Source organism: Microcebus murinus, chromosome 13 (genome assembly GCF_040939455.1).
Source record: "Microcebus murinus isolate Inina chromosome 13, M.murinus_Inina_mat1.0, whole genome shotgun sequence".
In the NCBI taxonomy this organism is placed as follows: Eukaryota; Metazoa; Chordata; class Mammalia; order Primates; family Cheirogaleidae; genus Microcebus; species Microcebus murinus.
The window spans coordinates 29134026-29149137 of NC_134116.1; positions in this window are offsets into that span (position 1 = coordinate 29134026).

The following is a 15112-nucleotide window of genomic DNA, read 5'->3' on the forward strand; positions in this document are numbered from 1 at the left end:
ATTAATAGCAACTCCATAATCGCCGGAGACTTCAACACCCCACTGACGGCACGAGACAGATCCTCCAAACAGAAAATTAATAAAGAAATAATGGACTTAAACAAAACTCTAGAACAATTGGGTCTGACAGACATCTACAGAACATTCTACCCAAAATCCACTGAATATACGTTCTTCTCATCAGCTCACGGGACATTCTCTAAGATTGACCATATCCTAGGACACAAAGAAAATCTCAAGAAATTTAAAAAAATAGAAATCATACCATGTACCTTCTCAGATCACAGTGGAATAAAACTAGAAATCAACCCTAACAGAAACTCACATTTCTACACAAAAACGTGGAAATTAAACAACCTCCTACTAAATGATTACTTCGTAAATGAAGAAATCAAGACGGAAATAAAAAACTTCTATGAAGAAAACGACAATGGAGAGACAAGTTATCAACTCCTCTGGGACACAGCTAAAGCAGTTCTGAGAGGAAAGTTTATCTCCATAAATGCCTATAACCAAAAGGCAAGAAGATCACAAATAGACAATCTAATGAAACGACTCAAAGAGCTGGAAAAAGAAGAACAGACCAACCCCAAACCCAGCAGAAGAAGTGAAATCAACAAGATCAAATCAGAACTAAACGAAATTGAAAACAGGAAAGCTATTCAGGAGATTAATAAAACAAAAAGTTGGTTCTTTGAAAAAATAAACAAAATTGACACGCCATTGGCTAAGCTAACGAAAAGCAGAAAAGAGAAATCTCTAATAAGCTCCATCAGGAATGAAAAAGGAGATATCACAACTGATCCCAAAGAGATACAAGATACAATTTATGAATACTACAAAAATCTTTATGCACACAAACTGGAAAATGTGGAGGAAATGGACAAATTTCTAGAAACACACAGCCTCCCTAGGCTCAACCAGGAAGAAATAGATTCCCTGAACAGACCAATCTCAACAGCTGAAATAGAAACAGCAATTAAAAATCTCCCTAAAAAGAAAAGTCCCGGTCCAGATGGCTTCACACCTGAATTTTACCATACTTACAAAGAAGAACTAGTACCTATCTTGCAGAAACTATTCCACAACATCGAGAAGAACGGAAACCTCCCCGACACCTTTTATGAAGCGAATATTACTCTGATACCAAAACCAGGAAAGGATGCAACAAAAAAAGAAAACTACAGACCAATATCCCTAATGAATATAGATGCAAAAATTTTCAACAAAATCTTAGCTAACCGAATCCAGACACTTATCAAAAAAATAATCCACCACGACCAAGTGGGCTTCATCCCAGGGATGCAGGGATGGTTCAACATACGTAAATCTATAAATGCAATTCACCACATAAACAGAAGCAAAAACAAAGACCACATGATCCTTTCAATAGATGCAGAAAAAGCTTTTGACAAAATTCAACACCCTTTCATGATACGAACACTTAAGAAAATAGGCATAGAAGGGACATACCTAAAAATGATACAAGCCATATATGACAGACCCATAGCCAACATCATACTGAATGGGGAAAGATTGAAATCATTCCCACTTAGAACTGGAACCAGACAAGGCTGCCCACTATCTCCACTTCTGTTCAACATAGTGCTGGAAGTCTTGGCTACAGCAATCAGACAAGAAAATGGAATCAAAGGTATCCAAATAGGGGCAGAAGAGATCAAACTTTCACTGTTTGCTGATGATATGATATTGTATCTAGAAAACCCCAAGGATTCAACCAAGAAACTCCTGGAACTGATCAATGAATTTAGTAAAGTCTCAGGATACAAAATTAATACACAGAAATCAGAGGCATTCATATACGCCAACAACAATCTAATTGAGAACCAAATCAAAGACTCAATTCCCTTCACAATAGCAACAAAGAAATTAAAGTACCTAGGAATATATTTAACCAAAGAGGTAAAAGACCTCTACAGGGAGAACTATGAAACACTGAGGAAGGAAATAGCGGAGGATGTAAACAGATGGAAATCCATACCATGCTCGTGGATCGGCAGACTCAATATCATCAAAATGTCTATACTACCCAAACTGATCTACAGATTCAATGCAATACCTATTAAAATCCCATCAGCATTCTTCACAGATATAGAAAAAATACTTTTACGCTTCGTATGGAACCAAAGAAGACCCCGAATATCAAGAGCAATTCTAGGCAACAAAAACAAAATGGGAGGCATTAATATGCCAGATATCAAACTATACTACAAAGCTGTAGTAATTAAAACAATATGGTATTGGCACAAAAACAGGAATATTGACCAGTGGAACAGATGTGAGAATCCTGATATAAAACCATCCTCATATAGCCATCTCATCTTTGACAAAGCAGACAAAAACATACGCTGGGGAAAAGAATCCCTCTTCAATAAATGGTGCTGGGAAAACTGGATAGCCACCTGTAGAAGGCTAAAACAGGACCCACACCTTTCACCTCTCACAAAAACCAACTCACGCTGGATAACAGACTTAAACCTAAGATATGAAACTATTAGAACTCTAGAGGAAAAAGTTGGAAACACTCTCCTAGACATCGGCCTGGGCAAAGAGTTTATGAAGAAGTCCCCAAAGGCAATCACAGCAGCAACAAAAATAAATAAATGGGACATGATCAAACTACAAAGCTTCTGCACAGCCAAAGAAATAGTCATGAAAGTAAACAGACAGCCTACAGAATGGGAGAAAATTTTTGCATCCTATGCATCCGATAAGGGACTGATAACTAGAATATACTTAGAACTCACGAAAATTAGGAAGAAAAAATCAAATAACCCCATTAAAAAGTGGGCAAAGGACTTGAACAGAAATTTTTCTAAAGAAGACAGAAGAATGGCCAACAAACATATGAAGAAATGCTCAACATCTCTAATCATCAGGGAAATGCAAATCAAAACCACAATGAGATATCACTTAACCCCAGTGAGAATGGCCTTTATCAAAAAATCTCCAAACAATAAATGCTGGCGTGGTTGCGGAGAGAGAGGAACACTCCTACACTGCTGGTGGGACTGCAAACTAGTTCAACCTCTGTGGAAAGCAATATGGAGATACCTTAAAGCGATACAAGTGAATCTACCATTTGATCCAGCAATCCCATTGCTGGGCATCTACCCAAATGATCCAGTGACACTCTACAAAAAAGACACCTGCACTCGAATGTTTATAGCAGCACAAATCATAATTGCAAGGCTGTGGAAACAGCCCAAGTGCCCATCAATCAAAAAATGGATTAATAAAATGTGGTATATGTACACCATGGAGTACTATTCAGCTCTAAGAAACAATGGTGATATAGCACACCTTATATTTTCCTGGTTAGAGCTGGAACCCATACTACTAAGTGAAGTATCCCAAGAATGGAAAAACAAGCAGCAGATATATTCTCCAGCAAACTGGTATTAACTGAGTAGCACCTAAGTAGACACATAGGTGCTACAGTAATAGGGTATTGGGCAGGTGGGAGGGGGGAGGGGGGCGGGTATATACATACATAGTGAGTGAGATGTGCACCATCTGGGGGATGGTCATGATGGAGACTCAGACTTTTGGGGGGAGGGGGGGAATGGGCATTTATTGAAACCTTAAAATCTGTACCCCCATAATATGCCAAAATAAAAAAAAAAAATCCAGCATAAATGGTCAAAAAAAAAATGTGGATGATGTACCTTATTAAACATTTTTCAAAGGGAGACATTCAAATGGCCAACAGGTATATGAAAAAATGCTCAAAATCACTAATCATCAGGGAAATGCAAATTAAAGCCAGAATAAGATATCATCTCAAATCTATTCCAAGTGCTATTAGGAAAATGGCAAATGATAAGTGTTAGTTGGGATGGAAAGAAAGGGCACTCTTGTATAGCGTTAGTATCAGAAATATAAATCAGTGCATTCATTATGGAAAACAGTATGGAGTTTCCTCAAAAAACTAAAACTACCATGAAATCCGACAATCCTACTACTTTTGTATAAATACCAGAGAAATGAAATCAGTTTGTCAAAGAGATATGTACACTCATGTTCATTCCAGTATCATTCACAATCACCAAGATATGAATTCAAGAGAAGTGTTCATCAATTGATGAATAAATAAAGAAAATATGATATAGATAGATAACGGAATACTATTCAGCATTAAAAATAATAAAATCTTTCATTTTTGACAACATGGGTGAGCCTGTAGGACATTATGGTAACTGAAATAAGCCAAGAGCAGAAAGACAAATATTATAGGGTTTCATATGTGAAACTAAAAACATTTAACTCATAGAAGCAGAAATGTGAATGATACCCACCAAGGGTTGGGATTGTGGGAGGGGGTTTGAGAAAATGTTGGTCAAAGGATACAAAGTTTTGGTTAGATAGGAGGAAAATTTTAAGACATCTATTGTACAACATGGTGATTATAGTTAATAGTGATGTTTTGTGTTCTCAACACACACAAAAATAAGTATTTGAGGTAATGTATATGTCAGTTAGCTCAATATTGCTATTTCGCAATGTATACATATTTTAAAATATCATATTGTATATGATAAATATATGTAATTTTATTTATCAATCAAAATTAATTAATTAATTAAAATAAGTATGTAGTGAAATTTCTATATACAATGTTAATATAGATAAGTATGTGATTTTTCTCTATACCAGAAAGGAGCAACTGGAATTTGAAAGTAAAATTATACACCACTCCACTTACTTTAGCACTACCTTCCTCCATTCCTCCTTACCAAAAAATAAAAAATAAAATGAAATGAAAAAATAGAAAAAGAGGAAAACAAAATTCTGCTTTGCAAAAGACACTATTTATAAAATAAAACCCCAAGCCACAGACTTGGGGAAAATATTTGTAAAAATGCATATCTGATAAAGGATGTGTGTTCAAAATATTAAAAGGCACATTAAAAATAACAATAAGAAAGCAGAAAAAATTAAATATGGGAAAAATATGAACTTTCATTTTACCACAAAAGATATACAGATGGCAAATAAGTATATGAAAACATGTTCAACATTACATGTCATTATGAAATTTCAAATTAAAACAGAAATCCCACTAAATGATTATCAGAATGTCTAAATTCCAAAACACACCTAATTTTAATAATGTTGATGAGGATATGGAGCAACAGGAACTCTTTCACTACTGGTGGGAATGCAAAATGGTAACCACTTTGGAAGACAGTTTCTTACAAAGCTAAACATAGTCACACCATATGATCAAGAAATTGTTACTATTCTTGTGATACTTCACTTAGTAGAATGGGCTCCAGCTCTATACAAGGGAATACAAGAGGTGCTAGATCACCATTGTTTTTTGTGGCTGAGTAGAACTCCATGGCATAGATATGCTACATTTTATTAATCCACTCATGTATTGATAGGCACTTGGGTTGTTTCCACATCTTTGCCATTGTGAGCACCATTATGTACTCACCATCAAATTAGTATTAACTGACTTAACTGACCAACGCTTAAGTGCACATATAGTAGTAACGTTCATCGGGTATCAGCCAGGTGGGAGGGGGAGGAGAGAATGGGTATATTGACACCTAATTAATCCAATGTGCATCATCTGGGGAATGGACACGTTTGAGGCTCTGACTCGGGTGGGACAAAGGCAATATATGCAACCTAAACATTTGTACCCCTGTAAAATGTAGAAATAAAAAAAAAAAGGAAAAAAAAGAAATTGTGTTCCTATTTACCCAAATGAATTGAAAACTTCTATTCACACAACAGTCTCCATGCAAATATTCATCTTTATTTATAATTGCCAACTAAAAATAATAACAAACAAAAAAGTCACACTTCTTAATACTATGTTGGTCAAAGAAGTTTCAAGTAATAAAAAAAAATAAAGTGAATCAAAATAAATAATAATAATATCAAAGTTTGTGGTTTACAGTTAAGAAGTGCTGAGAAAAAAATTTATATCACAAAATGTTTACATTAGAAAAAAAGGAAAGATATTTAATTAATAACTAAGCTCCCAACATAAGGAACTAGAAAAAAAGAGCAAAATGATCCTAAAACAAGTAGAATGAAGAATATTGGGATATTGAAAATAGAAAAAAAGAGAAAAGAATAAAATAGAAAGCCAGTTATTTGAAAAAGTCAATAAAACTGGCAAACCTATAAGAAGATTAAGAAAGGAAAAAAAAGAGAAGACAAATTATTCATATTAGAAATAAAATAAAAGATATCATTATGAACCCCATAATAGGCTGAAATAATACAAATTTTAAAAATATTATAAAAGGGAATACTATATTTCTACATATATAACTGAGACAACTTAGCTAAAAGACATCAATTCCTAGAGAAGTATACACTATCATAACTAATTCTATATGAAATATAAAACTATAATTATCACTGTAATTAAAAATCTCCCAAAAGATGTTATCCCTAAGACTAGAGAATTCTACCAAATATTTTAAAAAACAGTAACACCACCTGCAAATGGTGCAAGAAAAATCCAATTTTTAAATAAAATTTAATAGTATAACACTGTACATATATCTCAGAATACCAAAATAGGTGCTTTGAAAACAAAGCAATAAAAGCCCTTCAACATAGTCCCTGAACATGCATTTATAATCTTAGAGGAGACAAAAAAATTCTGAACTTAAAAAATACAACTGAGATAAATGAAAAGGCAGACTTTTTTTCTTTATTAAAGAAAAAAAATTAAGGTAATAACTAAAATGAGAAAGATTAACAGAAAGAGAATTTAAGAAAATAATTTGCAATACAAATGTAAAGTGCGTCGCAATGAAAGGAAAAATCCCTAATAGAAAAATAGTCAGGAATTTGAAAATGCCAGTCACATAATAGCAAATTCAAACACCAGCATACATATGAAAAGATGCTGAAATTTACTCCTAGTCAGGGAAATGTAAGTTAAAGTAAGAATGAGATATCGTATTACACAAATCAGACAGACAAAATTAAAATGAGTGATACCATCTATTGTCAGCAGGAAAGCAGGCAAAAAGTACTCTCCCACAATGCTGGAAGAGATGTGAATTGTTAAAAACATCTTAGAAAGCCATCTGGCAACATCTACAAAAAATTAAAAATACATTTACACTTTGTTCCAACAATTCCATTTCTGGGAATCTATCCCTCGGAGTAAAAAGGCACTTGTTTATGAGAATAGAAGTTCAAAGATGTGTATTGTCACATACATTGTAACTGCAAAAGGAATTGAAATAAGAAAATATATATTGGTCAATGCATTCATAAAACCATTTTAAATAATAAATTGGACAGTTACCAGTTCATTAAAGAAATTAAACTTAGCTTTGTGTGATAAATTCAGAAAATTATGCATGGTAACTGAAATTTTTGATAAGACTAGTAATGAAAAACATCTTAATATATATGATTAGATGACCATAAAGGAAAACATGAAGAAAAAACAAAACAAAACAAAAAATTACCTACAGAACTACTTCATATTATTGCTTTTTACAGATATTGCATTTTTTACAAATTGAACGTTGTGGCAGCCCTGCTTGGAGCAAGTGCATTGGCACTGTTTTTCCAACAACACATGCTCAATTCATGCAATGTTTCACAATTCGGTAATGCTTGCAATATTTCACACTTTTTCATTATTTTATGTTATAGTAATCTGTGATTAGTGATTACTGATATATGTAATTGATTTGGCTCACCATATATTACACTCATATAAGATGGCAAATTTAATCTATAAGTGTTATATATGCTGTGATAGTTCCAAAGACCAACCTTTATCCTGTCTCTCTACTAATCTTCAGTTCTATTCCATGAGACACAACAATATTGACATTAGGCCAATTAATAACCTTACAGTGTTTTCTGTGTACCCAAATGAAAAGAAGATTTGCATATCTCTCATTTTAAATAAAAAGCTAGAAATAATTAAGCTTAGTAAAGAAGACATGTCAAAAGTCAAGATAGGCCCAAAGCTAGATCTCTTGTATCAAAGTTGTTAATGCAAAGGAAAAGATCTTGAAGGAAATTAAAAGTGCTAGTCCAGAAACTTTTCAAAACAAGATAGGCTAATGGCCAATAAACATATGAAATAATGTTCAACATCTCTAATCTTCAGTGAAGTGCAAGTCAAAACAACAATGAGGCATCATTTAACTCCAGTAAGAATGGCTTTTGTCAAAAATTCCAAAAACAACAAATGTTGTCATGGATGTAGAGAGATAGGAACACTCATACACTGCTGGTGGGACTGCAAACTAGTGCAACCTCTATGAAAAGTAGTATGGAGATACCTCAAAGAACTAAAAGTAGAACTACCATTTGATCGAGTAATCCCATTGTTGGGTTTCTACCCAAAGGAAAAAAAGACATTCTATAAACAAAAACATCTGCACTCAATGTTTTATAGCAGCATAATTCACAACTGCAAAGATGTGGAAACAATCCAAGTGTTAATCAATACAAAAGTGGGTTAATAAAACATAGTATATGTATACCATGTAGTACTACTCAGCCACAAAAAATGGTGAACTACCTCTTGTATTACCCTGGATGGAGCTAGAGCCCCTTCTTCTAAGTGAAGTATCACAAGAATGGAAAAACAAACACCACATATACTTAAAATTAAATTAGTACTAATTGATCAACATTTATGTGCACATATGAAAGTAACATTCATTGGGTGTAGGGCAGGTGGGAAGGGGGAAGAGAGGATGGGTAAACTCACACCTAACATGTACAGGGCATGCTGTCTGGGGAATGGGCATGCTTGTAGCTCTGACTTTGATGGTACAAAGGCAATTTATGTAACCAAAGCGTTTGTACCTTCATGATATTTTGAAATTAAAATAAATATATATTTTTAAAGTGCTACTTCAGTGAACACATCAGTGATAAGAAAACAAAACAACTTTATTGCTGATATAAAGAAAGTTCTGGTTGTCTGGATAGAAGATGAAAGCAGCCACTGCATTCCCTTAAGCCAAAGCCTAATCCAGAGCAAAGTCCTCACTCTCTTCAATAATGAAAGATTAGAGAAGTGAGAAAGCTGCAGAAGAAAAGTGTTATGGTAGCAGAGGTTCGCTCATGAGCTTTAAGGAAATGAGCTATGTGAATAATATAAAAGTACAAGGTAAAGCATCAAGTGCTGATGGAGAAGCTGCATCAAGTTATCCAAAAGATCTACTTAAAATAATTGATGAACGTGGCTACCTCAAAGAAGACATTGTCAATGGCGATGGGACATTGAAAGAAGATATAATTTAGGATTTTTGTAGTTTAAGAAGAGAAGTCAATGCCTGGCTTCCAAGTTTCAAAGGCTGACTCTCTTGTTAAAAGCTAAATGGAACTTAAAAGTGAAATGACTTTAAGTTGAAGCCAATGGTCTTATACCATTCTGAAAATTTCAGGGTCCTTAAGAATTATACTAAATCTACTCTGTCTGTGCTTTATAAATGAAACAACAAAGCTTAGATCAGAGTACATCTGTCTATAGCATGGTTTACTGAGTATTTTAAGCCCACTGTTGAGACCTACACTGAGGTAGAAAGATTCCATTCAAAGTTTTAGTGCTCACTGACAATGCACATGGACTTCCAAGAGCTCTGATGGAGATATAGAGGAAGGTTAATGTTGTTTTAATGCTTGCATACACCGCAGCCATTCTGAAGCCCATAAAACAGGAATAATTTTGACTTTCAAGTGTTATCATTTGAGAAATATATTAGCTAAAGTTATATCTTCTGTAGATAGTGATGCCTCTAATGATATGAGAAAATAAATTAAAAACATTCTAGAAAGGATTGACCTTTATAGATGTCATTAAGAGTCTTTGTCATTCATAGGAGATAAAATATTAATATCAACATTAACAGGAGTTTGGAAGAAGTTAATTCTAACCCTCATAGATGACTTTGACAGATTCAAGACTTCAGTGGGGTAAGTAATTGTAGATGGAGTGGAAATAGCAAGAGAATTAGAATTTTAAGTGGAGCTTGAAGAGGTGACTGAATTGCTGAAATCTCAGGATAAAACTTAAGTGGATGAGGAAATGCTGTTTATGGATGAGCAAAGAAAGTGGCTTCTTGACATGGGCTCTACTCCTGGTGAAGATGTTGTGACCATTGTTGAAATGACAACAAAGAATTTTGAATAGTACATAAACTTAGTTGATAAAGCAGTAGCAGAGTTTGAGCAGATTGGCTAAAATTTTGAAAGAAATTTTGTGAGAAAAATGCTATTAAACAGCATCTCATGCTACAGAGAAATCTTCCATGTAAGGAAGAGTCAATTGATGTAGTATTGTCTTATTTTAAAAAATTGCCACAGCCATCTCAACCTTCAGCAGCCACCATTCTGATCAATCAGAAGCCATCAACATCAAGGCAAGAGTCTCCACCACCAAAAAGATTATCACTTTCCAAAGGCTATGATGATCATTAGCAGTTCTTAGCAATACATATTTTTAATTAAGGCATGTACATTGGTTACTTAGGCATAATGCCATAACGTAGTTAATAGACTACAGTATGGTATAAAGATAACTTTCACAAGTACTTAGAACCCTCCAAAATTTATGTGACTCCCTTTATTGTGGTGGTTGGGAACCAAATCCATGTTTCCAAAGTATGCTTGTAGTCATGTGTAACATGTTTTAGGTGATTTGATATAAGTGGAGTGTTGAAGGAATGAAGGGGACCCAAGTAATTTATAAAGAGAAAACAATGTACTAAATTTGTATGTCTATTTTAAAAATCAAAGAAAACAATATGGGTAAAGCTTATTTAAAAAGCTACTTTAGAGCTGATATGGTTTACTAAAAGAAAATTCTTTATTTTGGTAGACAAAATATCTGTGAACAACAATCAGGCAGTAGACAGATCATAGAACAGCTTTATTTTAATGCCAGGTTTTGGTTTCCCTTGGTGACTATAGTCTTTAAATTGAAAATAACTCTTTAACACAAGCTTGAGTCTTTGAACAAAGATTTAGTGGATTTTCACAAAAGCTTCTATAGATAAATCTCTCAGCCTATGTCTGCATAATTTTCTTGATATTTCTATGATCTCTTGCTTATCAGTATATTCCAAGAAATATCCAGTAGAATTTTAGTTTAAGGGGAAATTATATAGTTTGGTAAATATAAATAACAATGAAATTAGATTTAACGGTATTATATATTTTCTTTAGTTATATAGTCAAATAGTATTTTATTTAATAATATTTTAGTATGTTATTTGTAGCAATTTAATACATAATGCTCATAAACAAAATGTTCTAATTTCGTTCTGCTAGGTAGTTTTAATTTCCAGGATTAAGAACTAAAAGTCATTGTTATTGTAAAAACAATCCTTCAGAGAAAATAATCTATCTTAAGTGTGTATATTAAAACTTTTTTGTGTGTTTAGAGTACTCAAGTGACCCAAGTAATAATCTACTCAGAAATTCTTAGCTGTCCTTGACAGGAAAGCATTTAATATAATTTGCAAATATATCAAAATCTCATTTACTAAAGCACACTTTCGAAGCTCCCATAGTACAGTCTAGGAACAGAAACAAGCAATACAGGTCTTACAAAAGAAGCATTGCTACAAATGATATTCCTACTAAAAATATATAACAAAATTACAAAAATATTGTATTTGTTAGAATAATAAGAGAAGCATAATCAAAATAAACTATGTGAGTACTGAATTCAGATTTTATACAAAGCAGATCAAAATTTATCATCCGCAATATCTAAATATTTAGAAGGTAAAGATAATGACAATATACACAAAACTTTTTAAATAAGTGATTTTATCCAGTAATCTCTTAGTCATAAGGACTTATTGATAATAATAAAACATAAGCAATTCAAGTGCAAAATGCTTGGTATGGAAGATTGTCTATAATAGAAGAAAATAGTATATTCCCATCTACCCACCACTATGAATATACAACTAAAGCTGGGTAGAGGTTATCACCATTAAAGGAAAGTATTGATCATATTTTACCTGAATTTTCCAAGCCGCTTTATCACTCTTATCCACAATTCTTACTTATATATTTTTGGATAACCATTCTGGAATTATACTTTCAAGAATATGATTATAGTATAAGATGAATGGATGACATTAAGTGTTATATTCTAAATGTGAAGTTACCAACCAGAAAAGTTTTCTATCTTCTGAATGTGTAAATAATACTGTCTGAAATTTGGCATATTTCATGCATTAATATGATGAAAATAGGTAACAGGTAAGTCTTTACATACTAATATGTGTTCTACATCAATACTAGAGATCAGTAAACTACAGAGATAAGTTACATGCTAAAAGATGTTATCAGGCAAAAAGTAGATCTAGGAATATCTAGTTTTTATGAAATCAGTGACTGGTCTTTGGAGGGAAAAACTGCAAAACTAGTATTTCTGATATAGTTGAAGGAAATATACAGATGAAAAAGAAAAGAAGTATATATACTTAGCAAAAGTAAATGCAGTCTCATAACACATCTGCTTTTGTTTATCAATAAAATTCCTATAAATGCATATTTTATGATATAAAAGCTGATATAAAAGGAAATATTACAGATGAAAAAGAAAAGAAGTATATATACTTCATAACTTCATACTTCATAACACATCTGCTCTTATCAACAAAATTCTTATAAATACATATTTCATGATATAAAAGAAAATATTACAGATGAAAAAGAAAAGAAGTATATACACTTAGCAAAAGTAAATACAGTCTCAACGCATCTGCTTTTGTTTATAAATAAAATTCTTATAAATACATATTTCATGATATAAAAGCTATAATATAAGAAAATGACTGAGATAATAAAAAACACGATGCAGGAAAATTTAGAAAAGTTGATGAAAACTGAAATTAGAGCAGAGGGGACAAGATGGCCAACTAGAGACATTGATCACCAGATTGTCCCAAATACAGGAAGACTTTTCCATTAAGAAAACATAGTTCCAGTGAAATACTGAGTGAGGGAAAATGGCCAGGACCTACCCCTACCAGAGATCCCATGGGAAAAAGTGGCAGAAGAAGAAAGAACAAAAATTTGTTGGAGACCATGCCCAAGAGACTCAGAGCTCAATGAAAAGGGTAAGTGAAAATGTTTACTTTTCTTCTCTTCACACCGGTGGCAGTCTGCCAGCTCCTGATCTATTGCAGAACCCTTCTGCCCTGACAATTCCAGTCACTGCTGCCATGAATGAACTAAGAGCTTCCTGGGAACCAAGCACCAGGCTGCATGCCATGTAGAGTCTCTTCCCCTCATCAAGAACTTGAGCGAACACAGTAGGTGTCATGTTGCCTGCACACACACACTGGGTGCTACTATCAACCAGAGACATTACAGCCTCCCAGTCTTCCTATTACTGGATCCCACACAAATATTCCCCAGTACCTGCTTGAACTATGACAATAACAAAAGAATGGAGAGATACAAAAGAGTAGCATGATCCCAGAGTTCTGAACCCTGGGGAAGGCTGCCCCAAGGAGACTGGGAAGTGTTGTGAATGCTTTTTAGGACAGTGGAAGCTAAAACACACACTCTCCTGCACCAGAGAGGCCTGGCACATGATCTGAAGTAGTCTGTGCCCTTCCCAGCAGAGATATCCCTTATTATGTGGAGCCTTCTCCTCTTCCTCCCCTACGCTCCACCACTGCTGAGGCAGCTGTGGCTGAAAGGCTGCTTCTTCTCAGGACTTGTGAGTGTTCTGTGGGTGATGATTAAGCCAGGGGACCTAGGAGTGGCTGCCCCAACTCTGACAGAATGCCTATCTACCCAGGATTCCACAGAACTTGAGCCTTGCTCTTCTCTAAAAAGAAGTAGTAAGGACTTTAGAGTGTCCCAAAGGACAAAATCTACCACAATCTCTGTGGGAGGGCAGGGCTAGCAGTTCTCTACCTGAACTGTGAGCTGTCTGCTTTGTAGTCCTGTAAATAGTGGATTGAGCTGCCTCCACAATCTCTGCCACAGCTGGGCCAGGATGGGAGCTTGGAATCTTAGTATTTTTGTGCCCCCAAAGGACAGAGACTATTGTCATTGATGAGAGAGAGAGGTATAAATGGCTTGTGTGTCCCACAGCTACCCATCTCTGCTAATCTCATCAAGAGGGGCCAGCACCTGTTACTGCAGGCTCACAATGCATCCATCCTTCTCATGCCTGAGCATTCTTCTCGAGCTAATCACTACATCCCTTACTATCACAGCCATCATCTGAACCCAGGGAGGCTTGAGAGCAAGCTTGTCAGTGTGGTCTCTGTCTGGTCCTCCCAGGACTCAAGTACAGCAGGTAGGGGCCTGGGAACTGTGGGTTACCTAACCTAATCCATCACCACAGGCAGTTGAACACTTTCCTAGTGTCTGAGTTCCAACCAATCAAAATTGCCAGCAACACCATAATGGGTACCTACCTACATCTGGTGAAAGGCAATGTATCTCTCTTTTGCTATGCTGAGAAGTAGAGTTCCTGGCAGAGAAGAGTAAGTGAACCACAAAGTTTTCTACTTTGAGCTAAGGGAAGAGGTTCTAGATGAAAAGGAGCCAGCATTAAAATTCTAGCAGTGTGAGAAAGGATGCTGTTTCAACACCCCAAATGATCACGCTAGCTCTCCAATAATGGACTCTAACTAAAAGGAAATTTTTGAAATGTTGGATACAAGATTGAAAATATGAGTCACAAATATGCTTAATGGGATCAATGGGGCAGTTGAAAACTAACACAAGGAAACCAAAAAATTAATTCAGGCCATGAATAAAAAAAATTTGCTAAATAGATAGATACTTTTTAAAAAGTAACAAAACTTCTGGTAATGGAGACGTTATCTAGGGAATTTCAAAATATACTGGAAAGTTTTAACAATACACTAGATTAAGCAGGAAAAAAGATTTTGGAGCTGTAAAACAAGGCTTTTGGATTAACCCAGTTAGTCAAAGGAAATTTAAAAAAAGAAAAAGGAAGAAAGAAAAGAAAAAAGAATCAAGAGAAATGAAGAAAAGCTCCGAGAAATATGGGATTATGTTAAATGCCCAAGCATAAGAATCATATCCCCGAGGGAGAAGAAAAAGCAAAAAGTATGGAAAAGCTTCTTCA